Here is a 13,568-nt window from a genome sequence, read left to right on the forward strand (position 1 = left end):
GTAACACCCCAAAATTCAATTTTGTGTTAACCACCGTGCAGTTTATTGAAGTCTAAAATGCGTTAGTAGGATCTTGATGAGGGCTAGTTGGTTCATATTTTGAACTGAGAATAAACAGCCCGAATTCGAACAGCGCGTTTTATTCGCGCTGTTTAACCTCAGTTCTAAAATACGATTCGTTGAGCCGCCTCCCATGATAATACACGTCATGGTGACATGAGAAAATTGTTTTGCTGGGCATGCCACCCGTCAACGTGAGATTTCTAGGTGTTGCTTTGTTGTTGTTTTCGGCTCGTATTTTTTTTCTTCGCATGAGTGTAGAAATACAAAACGCAAAGAAAGAAACGCTAACGTTTCGGCCAGAGCAAGGTGAAAATTACGCGCGCGCTCTGAAACCTTGCACATGACCACTGATGCTGAACGTGCATACGATACACGTAGCCAACACAACCTTTAAAAGAAATCCTAGCCCTGATGCGATAAAGGGGCACCCTCCGTCCAGCCGAACTGGGTGCAACCTCTACTACAGGTGCAACGTCTACAGTCCACCGCTCTACCAAATGAGCTATCGACGGAACAAGGAGGCCGTCAATGCAGAATTGTCCTGGCGGTACACTCCCGTAATATGTCACTTCAGGCGCGAAGGCAAAGCGTGTTTTCCAACAGTCGTGAATTCCCATAAGTTGTAAGACGCTGAGGTTGAATGCAACCTTATAAGACAACCTTACTTCATGCGGTGACTACAGAAAACAACCACTTCGGTAACGGAAATGTCACACGTCGGCTATCGCATGAGGCTGCTCGGCCTCAGGTTGTGGGTTGGATACCTATCAACGGCGCTTGCGAAGACTGAGTTGCATGTTAAGGTAGAGTGAATCCAGTGTTATTTTGACCACCCGGGTGGGATCAAAATAATACTGGATTCGTTTTTCAACTTAGGCAATTCAATTCCCCACAGATAGTTTCTTTAGAAACCCTTTGGCGCAAAACTGCTGCTATATGTTACGTTTCTTTTAGCTGCACTATGCCAATGCGAAATAAAGAAAAAGTTACAGAACATATCCTCATACTGAAGCAACGCAAAGACGAAAAATGTACATATATTACCTCCTAATTGCTTGTTTTGATTTTGCAGAAAAAAAATAACAGTCCGTCGAGCCGGATTCGAACCAGCGACCTATGGATGTCAGCTTAGGTGAAACCTCTACAGTCCACCGCTCTACCAACTGAGCTATCGACGGAACGGGAAACGCACGCCTATCGGTTTGTCTTGACAACGGACCCGCACAGTGTGACCCAGTTAAGATAGCCGACGCCCGTCTCGCACACCTTACACGGAGGAGCCGTTTCTGCTTCGCACCTTTTTTCGTTGACCAGCATGACTGATCGCGCTTTGTCCACGTCGCTGTGCCTTTCTTTTTGCTACTATTGTGGCGTCAATAACAGAACGCCTGCGCAACCCGCCCCACATGAGCCGCGTTCTTACGACGTATTTTGCGCTGTGCACACATGCTGATATTGAATCACCAACTTTCCCAAGCTCACACCTTATGAAACTATATTTAAGGACTTTTAATGGGTTATCATTAGTAGTGTCAAAATTGGAAAAAGTGTACGTGTGTGAAGTGTGCGAAGCCAGTCACGTGGCAGAGATTGAGGGGGATAGAGAGTATGCCGCAAGTTGCACTTCGCTCCTCAAAGAGGTAGCACGTGCATCCAATGAGCTCCTGAATTGCTATTCGAGGAAAGCCGTTTAAACCATAGATCCGGGAGCTAAAATAAATGTGACGTATTAACCCATTTCTTTCGCATTTACCACTAATTCGCCCCTTCTTTTGCTCAGATGCTCCAACTGAGAAGCCGGTGCTTTAACCCTTACTTGATGAGTCCGCCGATAAGTCGTGTGGCATTGACGAAGCTGTGCAACGCACTTTAGTTCTTGCAGATCGCTTTTGGCTTTTTGCCAGAAAGTGGCGGAGAGGAAAAGACACACGTAGACCGCAACGTTTGATCGCACATCGCGGTGGCCCCAATTCCCAAAAACATGCACCCCAAGTACCATACCGGACGACGCAGAGCGAGGGCACAGACTCTTCGCGAACGTTTTGGCATGGGACCGGGAGTGTACTATACGGATGCCAGTCGAACCAGCTCAGACAGCTTCACCATAGTCTCTGCATGTAAGAACAACATAACAACGGCATCCTTCAAAACCACCTCAGCATGCGTGGCAGAGGCTGCAGCCATCGCCTTGGCCATTCAGGACGCCGAGCGCCAAACCAATTCGGCTGTCATATTATCCGACTCACGAGCGGTTTGCCGCCTGTTTCTACGTGAAATGGCACCCCAGTCAATGCTCAAAATTTTAGGCAATCAACTATAAGGGCACCACACTATCATATGGTGTCCGGCACACGAAGGACTGGCAGGAAACCCGAGGGCAGACCGTATTGCTCGAGGAATAAGCGTCCGAGCAACGGCATGGCCTAGCGGCGACCTTCCACCGAATTCTCCTGACAGCCTCCTACATCAAAGGCAGGAGCGGAGACGTTTTGGACATCCTAACTACGATTCGAACTGCCAGCAGGGAGGGACTGGCGTCGTATTCAGACGAATACATACCCTACACAGAATACACCCCACGAGGTTCACTGACGAGTGCCCGTGGTGCACAGACACACCCACACTAAAACACATCACATGGGAGTTCCCCGGGAGGCTTCCGCCCATAGACAGCCCCATATTACACCAACATCCACTAATGAGGAATAGACAGTGGAAGGCATGGCTTTCGGATGAGGGTGGGGAGAGCCAATTGGCCCTTCTGGACCAAGCCCATCGAGCCGCTCGTGTCAGTGGGGCCCTGCAATAGGGGCCCCAATCATCGTGCCTTAGTTTATATGTATTGAATAAATTTTTTACTTACTCACTCACTGGCGCGACGCGCAGGTTAACTGTTTTCATACGTGCGACCTTGGACGGACCACAGCCAGAGTTTTAGATAATCAGGCTACGGTCACGCTTTGTTCAGCTATTTTCTCAGTAAATAATTTCAGAGAGATTGAAACTGCAAGAAAAGCACAGCATTCTACGTGAAAGTGGACACTGGAATCCCTCGGCGGTGTTTCGAGCTCGGCACAATATCACGAATAGAAAGCGAAACGAAACATTTACGTGAGTGACAAGAAATTCTACCCCGAACATTTGATCGTTTTTTGAAAGTTTAGCTTAATAAAAAGCGAATAACGAAAACGCTCTTTGATTTTGTAGCGCTTGTTGTGTTTTGTTCTTTTACATTTTTTAACTACTCTCATCTTTCATTCACGCCAAATCTTTTTCGTATATAACACGAAAAAAAATTCACCTGAACAGCATATAAACTTCGGGCATGTTTGCCGCGCTTTTAAACGTATTTTATTAAAGAAAATGAAGCAGTCTTAAAAAGGATTAACAAATATTGGTTATGCTAAAGTTGAGCAAAATGCTAATTAGATATCACAACAAAATTTGCACTCTACCTAGGACAAGTACGAAGGCTCTTATATATAGCGTATGGTAACTGCGCATGCATACATTTGGCTACATTGGAACCGGTCACTGCTGTGCGTTCGAAGTTATCGTCCCGGTGGAATTGTGCCGTGATTATGACTCGGTGTTCGTATCGTCTCTTGTCGAAATAAACTTTTTCTAAACAGAGAACTGCTACTCCGTGGGTCTATGTTATATGTTAGTGACACCACTTTGAGAACGTGCCAAGTATACATTGCTTCGCTTGTTGCATATGTTATCGTCTTTGTGGAATAGTGCCGTGATTGTGAGTCACTGTTCGTATCGACTCTTGATGAAATGAACTTTTTATAAACACAAGAGAACAGTTGTTCAAACTCGATGAAGCCTATGTACCTATTGTTGGAACCTCAGTGCTGACGCCCGTTATTGCAAATGGGTCGCAAGCCCCAAGGGTAGCGTTGGCCTGGCGGCCTGGGGCACTGGAAGCATCCGAAGGTCCCGGCAAAGCATGAGTCGACTGGTAACAGAACAACTTGTTTATTCTAACATCGCAAAAGAGCGGCCGGTCAGGTCGACCGAAGTGGAGAGACGGGAGTGCACGTTACTCAACAGAAGAAATCGGAGCCTCTCTCTTGGCGTCCGGGGGCAGCTGCTCTTATACTCTCGGCGTCGCGGGCAAGAAGGAAGGTCACGGGTTGAGACCACGTGACGGCGGAGCACGGACGAGCTGAGAGACATGTTGAGACGAGTGTAGTGACTCAACCGCCGAGCAGACGCCGATCAGACCTCCTCGCTTCACACTTGGGGAGCTCCTCTCCCCGGCTGCCGCGCTTTGACAAGCGTGGGCACACACACACACACGCACACACGAAGACACGTGGCACTGAAACACGCCTGGACGCGCTTGGCGGGGAGGCTTTGCGGCAGCTCCGAACGGGCCAAAATGTCCGCCGCTTTGAACGAAGCCCCGGCGTGCGTTGCATCCGCGCCGGCTATACCGCGCGTCGTAGGCGAAACGTAACACTATGCACATAGGCCTCATGTCCATCTATCATCTATAGTCCGTCTATCATGGCCTATGTACGTCTACCATGCAGAGTCCGGTATGCATGAAACACTGCTGTTAGACATTTTATTTAGTTGCTGCTCTTCTTTATTTCTTGTGCACGAGTGTTTTTCAATCGCTAAAAGAAGATACATAAAATTCAGTCGAGCATGGCTAATTCGCTTGCATCGTTGTAATCGTTTCACTGCGTCTTCGGTGTCGCGTTATTGCCAGTCTTCCTATAAATTATCGTTCCTGAACAGCCGTGTCAAGTGAAAAAGAAAGAAGACCCGAAAAAAAAAAATTGCCAGTGGAGGTGCTGGGTATCGATCCCAGTACCTCTCGCATGCTAAGCGAGCGCTCTACCATCTGAGCTACACCCCTTTTTTTTTTTTTTTTTTATTGCCAACTTGGCACAATACAGTGAAAAACAGCATCACAACATCACATTAAAAATGCTAGCTTGTGTCTGGCTAGCATAAGTGGGTAAAAAAACGCTTCACGGTCAGGAGTTCGTCCAGATAAACACACCAATCTGGCTTTTCTTCCTTCTGTTTGTACACATCTCGTAAATATGCAATGCTTTCGTTGAAGTTGTCCCGGGCTGACCTCGCGTTGACGTCCGCATTACGCACTGACATTCTGGTTTTCCAAACACTGTGCATTACTAGAATCATTAGCATATCGTACGGCACACCTTCGCTTTCGATGGGAAGAAATCGAATGCCGTAGGGTGTAAGCGGCAGTTCCTTTTTCAGGGTTCTTTGCAAGATGTTCCATAAGAATATCTGAGCTACACCCCCGACGGGCAGTCAACGCAGTAGAGCGCCACTTCATCCCTAGGCATTCGACGCGAAACTAGGCCGTGCGACGGGACCGAACGTTCCGGCAGCAACCGGCTGCTCCGACAACCTCACCTCGCATTCTAACGAGCCAGCGTAAATCAGTGCACAGCGCAGAGGCTCAATAGTGGCGTTCTCGTTTCGAATAAATTGGTGTTGTTGCCTGTTCGTGCTTCCAACTGCGGTATTCGTCTGTTAATTGAGTCGACATTGACGCTGGACCGTGTGGGTCACGTTATTTCACACTAGGACATTGACGGTGGCTACCTACAGAATGCAGTCGCAAATACACCGCTGTCCAACTCAAAGACAATTCGTTTACAGAAGCGGACAAACAGATATATTTTGCATTCTGAGTTGGCGCTGCTTATAGAACAATATCGATAGGCTCTGGCCATCGCCCCTTGACAGTGAGGTGCTATTCACACCACGTGGCCTACCCGTCTTACCCACGACTCACATATTTCCAAATAATTCCACAAGGAAACCATATCTTCATCTGTTCTAAGTAGCCACTCGGCTACCTTCAATAGTTTCAACGTTAGTTTCAATAGTAGTTTCAGTATTAACTCACGAGTTATTACCTAACGTATTCATCTCGTATATAAAGCCAAATACATTGGAAACTGTATGGAAGTGGATTGGGTGCATTATTTCCACAAATGTTTGCTCAAATTCCGCGCTGATTTGCCGTCACCATTGTGTCATCACAGACGATGAATAGCAGCGACGGGTTTTATATAGCGATGATAGTTTTCTGCACATAGGCGCAGATGCTGCCTTGAGCACCTAACCGGGGTACTTGAAGCAAATGTATTTTCAGGTTTGTCACGTACCAGTCGGTATATGCTGTCCGCAAGGTAGTTAAAAAACCATGAGCACGAAGTCTATTGATTCCATTGCCCACCAATCACACGCTGTCTGGGCAAGCATGCGGGTGCCATACGCAAGCAAAATATTCGTGTCTCATACTGGAGGAAAATCAGACACTGACCTGCGCCAAGAGTCAGCGACGCAGAAAACCAGACAGCGTTTCCTTTATGACATACGTCGCTTGTCCACTCTTTGTTCTGAACATTAGAGAAGAGGCTTGCGAGATGCAAAGCAAAATTCTATAGAAAAATAAATTGTAGACGTGCTGCATATCAATCGCAGTATTCCTCTCGCATTCCGAGGGATTCCATATGAGTTACATGCCCGCCGAGGGCGACATGTTACACGTTTCCTCAAACTGCACACCACGCTTAGTCTGAAACCCGGACGACGACAGGAGAGGCTAACAGCAACAGAAACCGGTTGTCGCTGCTGTTTCTCTTTTCCTTTGTTTGTTCTCATTTCACACTCGAAGGGGTGCGATCTGGTTGTCGCGAGGATAAAAGAGGTTTCGTCTGTCGAATGAGACTAGAGATGCTCCTAACTCTCAGTTTTCTATTGTGTTTCCGCAATCCTTGCAACAACGTTCTCCGCTGGCGGTAACAAGAAAAAAACAGAGCAAAGCGTGTTCTAGCTTTAGTAACTTTATCAATCAGCTTGAGTTGTTCTATTACCTTCGCTTACAGGAATTCGACTCGAGTGGGTTGAGTTTCAGAATTCGGCTTCACCGAACCCGATCCGACAGTGTCCCCAGGCAGTGTCCCCAAGCTGGTTGAATGAGTCAGTCCACCTCTTGGAGGCGTCTTGACCAAGTTCGCCTCGACATTTATATGACCACGAAATGCAAAAAGGCGCCCGCGTACCGCGAGTAAAGCGCACGTTTAAGAAGCCCCAGCTGGTCAAAATTAACCCTGAGTCCACCACTTCGGCGTGCCTAATCATCATATCACGGTTTTGGCACGTAACACCCCAAAATTTAATTGTGTTTCAACCGCCTTGCATTTTAGTGAAGTCTAAAATGCGATTCGTTTAGCCACCTCCCATGATACACGTCATGGTGGCATGAGAAAATTGTTATTGTTGGGTACGTCACCCGCCCGTCAATGTGAGATCGCTACGTGTCGTTTTGTTGTTGTTTTCCGCTCTTTTGTTTTTACTCTTCGCGTGGCTGTAGAAACACAAAAGCGAGGTGAAAACTACGCGCGTAATTTGAACCCCGACACATAGCCACTGATTTTGAATGTGCATACGATACACGTAGCCAACACCAACTTGACAATAAAAAACATTGCCCTGACGGGGAAGAAAAGAATACCGTCCGTCGAGCCGGATTCGAACCAGCGACCTATGGATGTCCGCATTGGGCGCAACCTCTACAGTCCACCGCTCTACCAACTGAGCTATCGACGGAACAAGGACAGCCCCGTAATGTGTCACCTCAGGTGCGAAGACAGAAGCGTGCCTTCCAACAGTCGTGTTCTAACAACAGGTTTTTAGCCGCTCAGATTGAATACGACCTTACAAGACACGCTTTAGCACCTACGGCATGTGGTGACTACAGAAAACAAACGCCTCTGGAAAAGGAACTTCACATGTCGGCTATCGCATTGCGCTGCTCCCCCTCAGGTTGCGGGTTGGATACCCGGTGACGGCGCTCGCGAAGGTATGGGAGGGGATTATAGAAAAAAAATCATTTAGTTCCATGTTAAAGTCCAGCGGATCCAGTATTATTTTGACCACCCGGGTGTGATCAAAATACTACCGGATTCATTTTTTAGCTTAGGAACTTCGATCTCCCACAAATAGTTTCTTTAGTAACCCTTTGGATCTAAACCGCTGCTATATGTTACGTTTATTTTAGGCGCAATATGGCAACGCGAACTAAAGAGTTAAGAGAACATAGCCTCATATTAAAGCAACAGAAACATGAAAAATATACATATATTACCTCCCAACTGCCTTTTTTTTATTAGCAGAAAAAAAAGTACACTCCGTCGAGCCGGATTCGAACCAGCGACCTATGGATGTCCGCTTTGATGAAACCTCTACAGTCCACCGCTCTACCAACTGAGCTATCGACGGAACGGGAGACGCCGCGCCTATTGGTTTGTCTTGAAAGCGGCCCCGCACGGTGTGACCCAGTTAAGATAGCCCAGGCCCGTCTCGCACACCTTACACGGAGGAGCCGTTTCTGCTTCGCACCTTTTTTCGGGCCAGAATGACTGATTGCGCTTTGTCCGCGTCGCTGTGCCTTTCTTTTCGCTGCTGTTGTGGTGTCATTAACACTACGCATACGCAACCCACTTCCCGTGAGGCGCGTTCTTACCTCACGTGGAAACAAAAGAAGATTGTGGGGAAAACAATTCACCGATGATTACGACACTCCTTAATGCGAATTTTGAGCGCAGCTGTTTAGGTGTTTTTATTTCGCGATATACTGGCTGGCGCGTACCAACCGTTTCCTGTCAGCCGCCGTGCTTGCTTAGTTGCTATGGTTTTGGGCTGCTAAACACAATGTCCCGGGATCGGATCCCGGCCACGGCGGCCGCATTTCGATGGCGACGGAATGCTGGAGCACTCGTGTATTTAGATTTAGGTGCACGTTAAGGAACCCCAGCTGATCCAAATTTCCGCAGTCTCCCACTAAGGCGTGCCTCATAACCAGATCGTGGTTTAGGTACGTAAACCAGCCACAGAACATCTGTTTCATGCGGCACTTCCAAACGAAGCGAAGCGTGGCGCGACTGCCTCGCTAATCGGGAGATCGCGGGAGGCCGGGCGTGGCTGACACGTGGCCGTGATTCACAGCTGGCGCCGCAGACGGACCGCCACTCATGCAGCGCTTTCGTGAACAGACGCAGCTTTTGGGCACGCGCCCCTGCGAACGGAGCGGAGGTGAGCGAGCGAATCGAGACACCCTGACGACGCGCACTACTATGGTGCCATCTCGTAGCCATCGTCGGCCATAGTCCGTCTTGCCCGGCACGTCGCTTTCCTTCTCACGCTTTCGCCATACCTTCCTCCTCCGCTTTCCTCCTCGCGTTATCTTTGCTCTCGCCGTCTTTCATCGACCGCTACGCTCCGCGTTCGCTTTGATCTTTCGCTTTGTTCGTTCCATCGATTACGAGGTACTAAGCCGACGGTCGCCGAAGGAACGGACGCCTAAAAGCTGCGCTCCAAATACAATCTAGCCCTAAGTAATGCACCACGACGAACGAGAACGTTCTCTTTAATTAACAAATTATAGCCTTATTGAAATAACCTTTTTCAACTTTTGTGCATAATCGTGTATGGTGATATTGTAGCCCCATGGCCCTAGGAAATGACTAGTTTGTATTCTTCCCCATAAGTTACGCCTTTAGTGCTATCCACGCATATCCACGTACAGTGCAGAAAATTAACCGCTGCACATGCTCAATGTCCCAAGGCAGCTTTCGTCCGAGGCCGCAATCAGTGGCTTACGCCACTGTTCACATTATACCAACGGTTTATTTTTGTTTTGTTGAATTGGTAGTTTGCGTAGTATCCTTTTTTCGTCTACCACTGCCGCTTGACCTCACAGGCGCCATATTGAAATATTAGACTCCGGCATAATGCGTCTTTCTCTCTCTCTCTCCATTTTCTTCTTTTCTTGCAACAGCCGCGCCGCACATGTAACCCTCACTCAAAACAATCAGTCAGTCTATAATAAAGTTAACAAAGCGTCCCTGCAACTTCTATAGGTAGTCTATAGAGAGCCTTTGCAATTATGGCTCTGCACCTTTTTGTCGACTAGTACGTGCCCCTTTGCAACAGACTCCTTGCAAACAGCCTATTCGTAAATCTATGGACAGCAATTCGACTGCTCGTGATACCTATGGTCAAGCAATATAAATACCTTGGTGCATTTACACAGGTACCTGCAGCAAACTAACTTTGCGTAACCCATCAATCCGCAAACGGTTTGCGGACAAGCTAAAACTATCTGATATCCCTTCACGTGGCTGCTCGAGGAGACGCGGCAATTTCCCCTTCCGCTCATGCGACGTGGGTGGCGTGTAGGCAGTGGATTTCTATTTCTCCGCTGTACGTTCCCTCTCCAATATCGGACTACGATGGTATATCCAAATCCGTAGTCATCCGGCAACACTGGCGGCGTCCACCGTCTTTTGGCAGCGTAGTTCTGCGAGGTCGCCTGTATGTTTCGGGGTTGGACCATCGTCACCGTGCATCTATTTAGGACTCTAAGCTGCAAGAAGTACGCTCATAGAGCAGAGATAAATTAACATCCCGGTGCATAGTGCTGCCGCGAATTAACGAAGCCACGCCAGCGGGATTTAGCATCCGTCGATATCCTTCCGGACGGCATTCACAAAAAACGCGCTCCTTTGAAATGAAAACGTGGACCTTGTTCGTTTTCCGCTGCGGCGTGAGCTTCGAACCCTAGCTCAAACGCCTGAAGAAATTGCCCGTTCGCTCTCAATGTTTATCAAGTCTCTAACCTTGCTGTGCGACTTTGCTCTGCAATGCGATGCCCCAGACTATAGTTACATCCGAAAGAGAACGTCTTTCATATATATATCTCAAGTTTCCATATTATTCTCCATCGTTGGAGCTGATAAATTGGACAAAGGTTAGCGGCAAGTTGAAAGTCTGGTCTTAATTCAGTGCTCTGTTTTGATCCGTTCGCCGCCACACATATGAAGTTGTCACTTGATAGGTCGTCTCACGGGTTTTCTCTCTTTCTTTCTCTGTGCTTTGCTTAATGCTCGTACTGATTTTGCGCCTAAGCCGTCCGTATATTGAGTACTATACACTCTTCACAGACATTCCGGTTGCAAGTACAGCTCAACAGAATTAAAAACCTTGAAAACGCGCGGCTATGCTGTAAAATAATTTACGCCCTTAACTGTGAACAAGGCTTTAAATCTGTTTATAACTCGCGTCCTTACGCCAAAAAACCTACATCCGTACAACCAAAAAGGGTGTAAGGGTTTGAGTTACTGGCTAATTTACACCCTTATTCATTTCTAAGGGAGTAATTTATTTTACAGTGCCGCCACACGTTTTTACGGTTCCTCATCCTAACACAGAAGACAAAAACCACCCTTGAAATGCCTTTCAAATACAACGAGTTGACACAAAAATCCGGGCTCCGGGCTCAGCATGTCAACCTACAACGTGAGGTTACATCGTCGCCACAGTGTTTAGGCAAGTAAAAAAGAACGGTTTTTGCGACAAGTATCAACGGGTGACCAAATTTTCTCAGCACAGAAGCGGATGCTGCCTTCAGCATCCAACCGGGGTACTTAAAAACACTGGATTTTCACGTTCGTAACATACCTGTCTATTTATGCTCTCCACAAGGTAGTTAAGAACCATGACCACGAAGTACCCAATGGGCCATGAATGTCCACTGGATATCCAGCGGACAATAATCAGTGGACATTTGGATGTCTTGCGGATATCCGCACATATCCTCCGGATGTACTATGGACATCCGTTGGAGCTTAAGGCGCAACCAAGATGGCCATCCAGTGAATGGCCCATGGACGTCAAAGCCGGATATGTGGATGTCCCAGGGACATTTACAGAAGGCTATTTGCTCTATTTGCTCTATTTGCACGCAAGAACATTATCTAGTGAGGCGAGTCTAGCAGTGCTATTGGAAGAATTAGAGGGCAGTAAATGGGATATAATAGGGCTCAGTGAAGTTAGGAGGCCAAAAGAAGCATATACAGTGTTAAGGAGCGGGCACGTCCTGTGCTACCGGGGCTTAGCGGAGAGACGAGAACTAGGAGTCGGATTCCTGATTAATAAGAATATAGCTGGTAACATACAGGAATTCTATAGCATTAACGAGAGGGTGGCATGTCTTGTTGTGAAACTTAATAAGAGGTACAAAATGAAGGTTGTACAGGTCTACGCCCCTACATCCAGTCATGATGACCAGGAAGTCGAAAGCTTCTACGAAGACGTGGAATCGGCGATGGGTAGAGTGAAAACAAAATACACTATACTGATGGGCGATTTCAATGCCAAGGTAGGCAAGAAGCATGCTGGAGACAAGGCAGTGGGGGAATATGGCATAGGCACTAGGAATAGCAGGGGGGAGGCATTAGTAGAGTTTGCAGAACAGAATAATATGAGGATAATGAATACCTTCTTCCGCAAGCGGAATAACCGAAAGTGGACATGGAGGAGCCCGAACGGCGAGACTAGAAATGAAATAGATTTCATACTCTGCGCTAGCCCTGGCATCATACAAGATGTGGACGTGCTCGGTAAGGTGCGCTGCAGTGACCACAGGATGGTAAGAACTCGAATTAGCCTAGACCTGAGGAGGAACGGAGGAAACTGGTACATAAGAAGCCGATCAATGAGTTAGCGCTAAAAGGGAAAATAGAGGAATTCCAGATCAAGCTACAGAACAGGTATTCGGCTTTAAGTCACGAAGAGGACCTTAGTGTTGAAGCAATGAACGACAATCTTGTGGGCATCATTAAGGAGTGTGCAATAGAAGTCGGTGGTAACTCCGTTAGACAGGATACCAGCAAGCTATCGCAGGAGACGAAAGATCTGATCAAGAAACGCCAATGTATGAAAGCCTCTAACCCTACAGCTAGAATAGAACTGGCAGAACTTTCGAAGTTAATCAACAAGCGTAAGACAGCTGACATAAGGAAGTATAACATGGATAGAATTGAACAAGCTCTCAGGAACGGAGGAAGCCTAAAAGCAGTGAAGAAGAAACTAGGAATTGGCAAGAATCAGATGTACGCGCTAAGAGACAAAGCCGGCAATATCATTACTAATATGGATGAGATAGTTCAAGTGGCTGAGGAGTTCTATAGAGATTTATACAGTACGAGTGGCACCCACGATGATAATGGAAGAGAGAATAATCTAGAGGAATTCGATATCCCAGAAGTAACGCCGGAAGAAGTAAAGAAAGCCTTGGGAGCTATACAAAGGGGGAAGGCAGCTGGGGAGGATCAGGTAACAGGAGATTTGCTGAAGGATGGTGGGCAGATTGTTCTAGAAAAACTGGCCACCCTGTATACACAATGCCTCAAGACCTCGAGCGTACCGGAATCTTGGAAGAACGCTAACATAATCCTAATCCATAAGAAAGGCGACGCCAAAGACTTGAAAAATTATAGACCGATCAGCTTACTGTCCGTTGCCTACAAAGTATTTACTAAGGTAATTGCAAATAGAATCAGGAACACCTTAGACTTCCGTCAACCAAAGGACCAGGCAGGATTCCGTAAAGGCTACTCAACAATAGATCATATTCACACTATCAATCAGGTGAT

General features: G+C 47.2%; 4 non-coding genes across 4 annotated transcripts; all 4 read right to left on the bottom strand.

Annotated features, from left to right (window-relative positions):
* Window positions 1-1,149: 1,149 nt before the first annotated feature.
* On the bottom strand, window positions 1,150-1,241 carry TRNAY-GUA (transfer RNA tyrosine (anticodon GUA)). The gene is given in 2 exon segments: window positions 1,150-1,185; window positions 1,205-1,241. It is a non-coding gene; the product is annotated as a tRNA-Tyr (tRNA).
* Window positions 1,242-4,866: 3,625 nt separating this feature from the next.
* On the bottom strand, window positions 4,867-4,939 carry TRNAA-AGC (transfer RNA alanine (anticodon AGC)). The gene has a single exon. It is a non-coding gene; the product is annotated as a tRNA-Ala (tRNA).
* A 2,648-nt stretch (window positions 4,940-7,587) lies between these two features.
* Window positions 7,588-7,680, bottom strand: TRNAY-GUA (transfer RNA tyrosine (anticodon GUA)). The gene is made up of 2 exons: window positions 7,644-7,680; window positions 7,588-7,623 (listed from the first exon to the last, which is right to left on the bottom strand). It is a non-coding gene; the product is annotated as a tRNA-Tyr (tRNA).
* A 580-nt stretch (window positions 7,681-8,260) lies between these two features.
* Window positions 8,261-8,352, bottom strand: TRNAY-GUA (transfer RNA tyrosine (anticodon GUA)). The gene is given in 2 exon segments: window positions 8,261-8,296; window positions 8,316-8,352. It is a non-coding gene; the product is annotated as a tRNA-Tyr (tRNA).
* Window positions 8,353-13,568: the final 5,216 nt, after the last annotated feature.

This window comes from Dermacentor andersoni, chromosome 10, assembly GCF_023375885.2.
Source record: "Dermacentor andersoni chromosome 10, qqDerAnde1_hic_scaffold, whole genome shotgun sequence".
Taxonomy (NCBI): Eukaryota; Metazoa; Arthropoda; class Arachnida; order Ixodida; family Ixodidae; genus Dermacentor; species Dermacentor andersoni.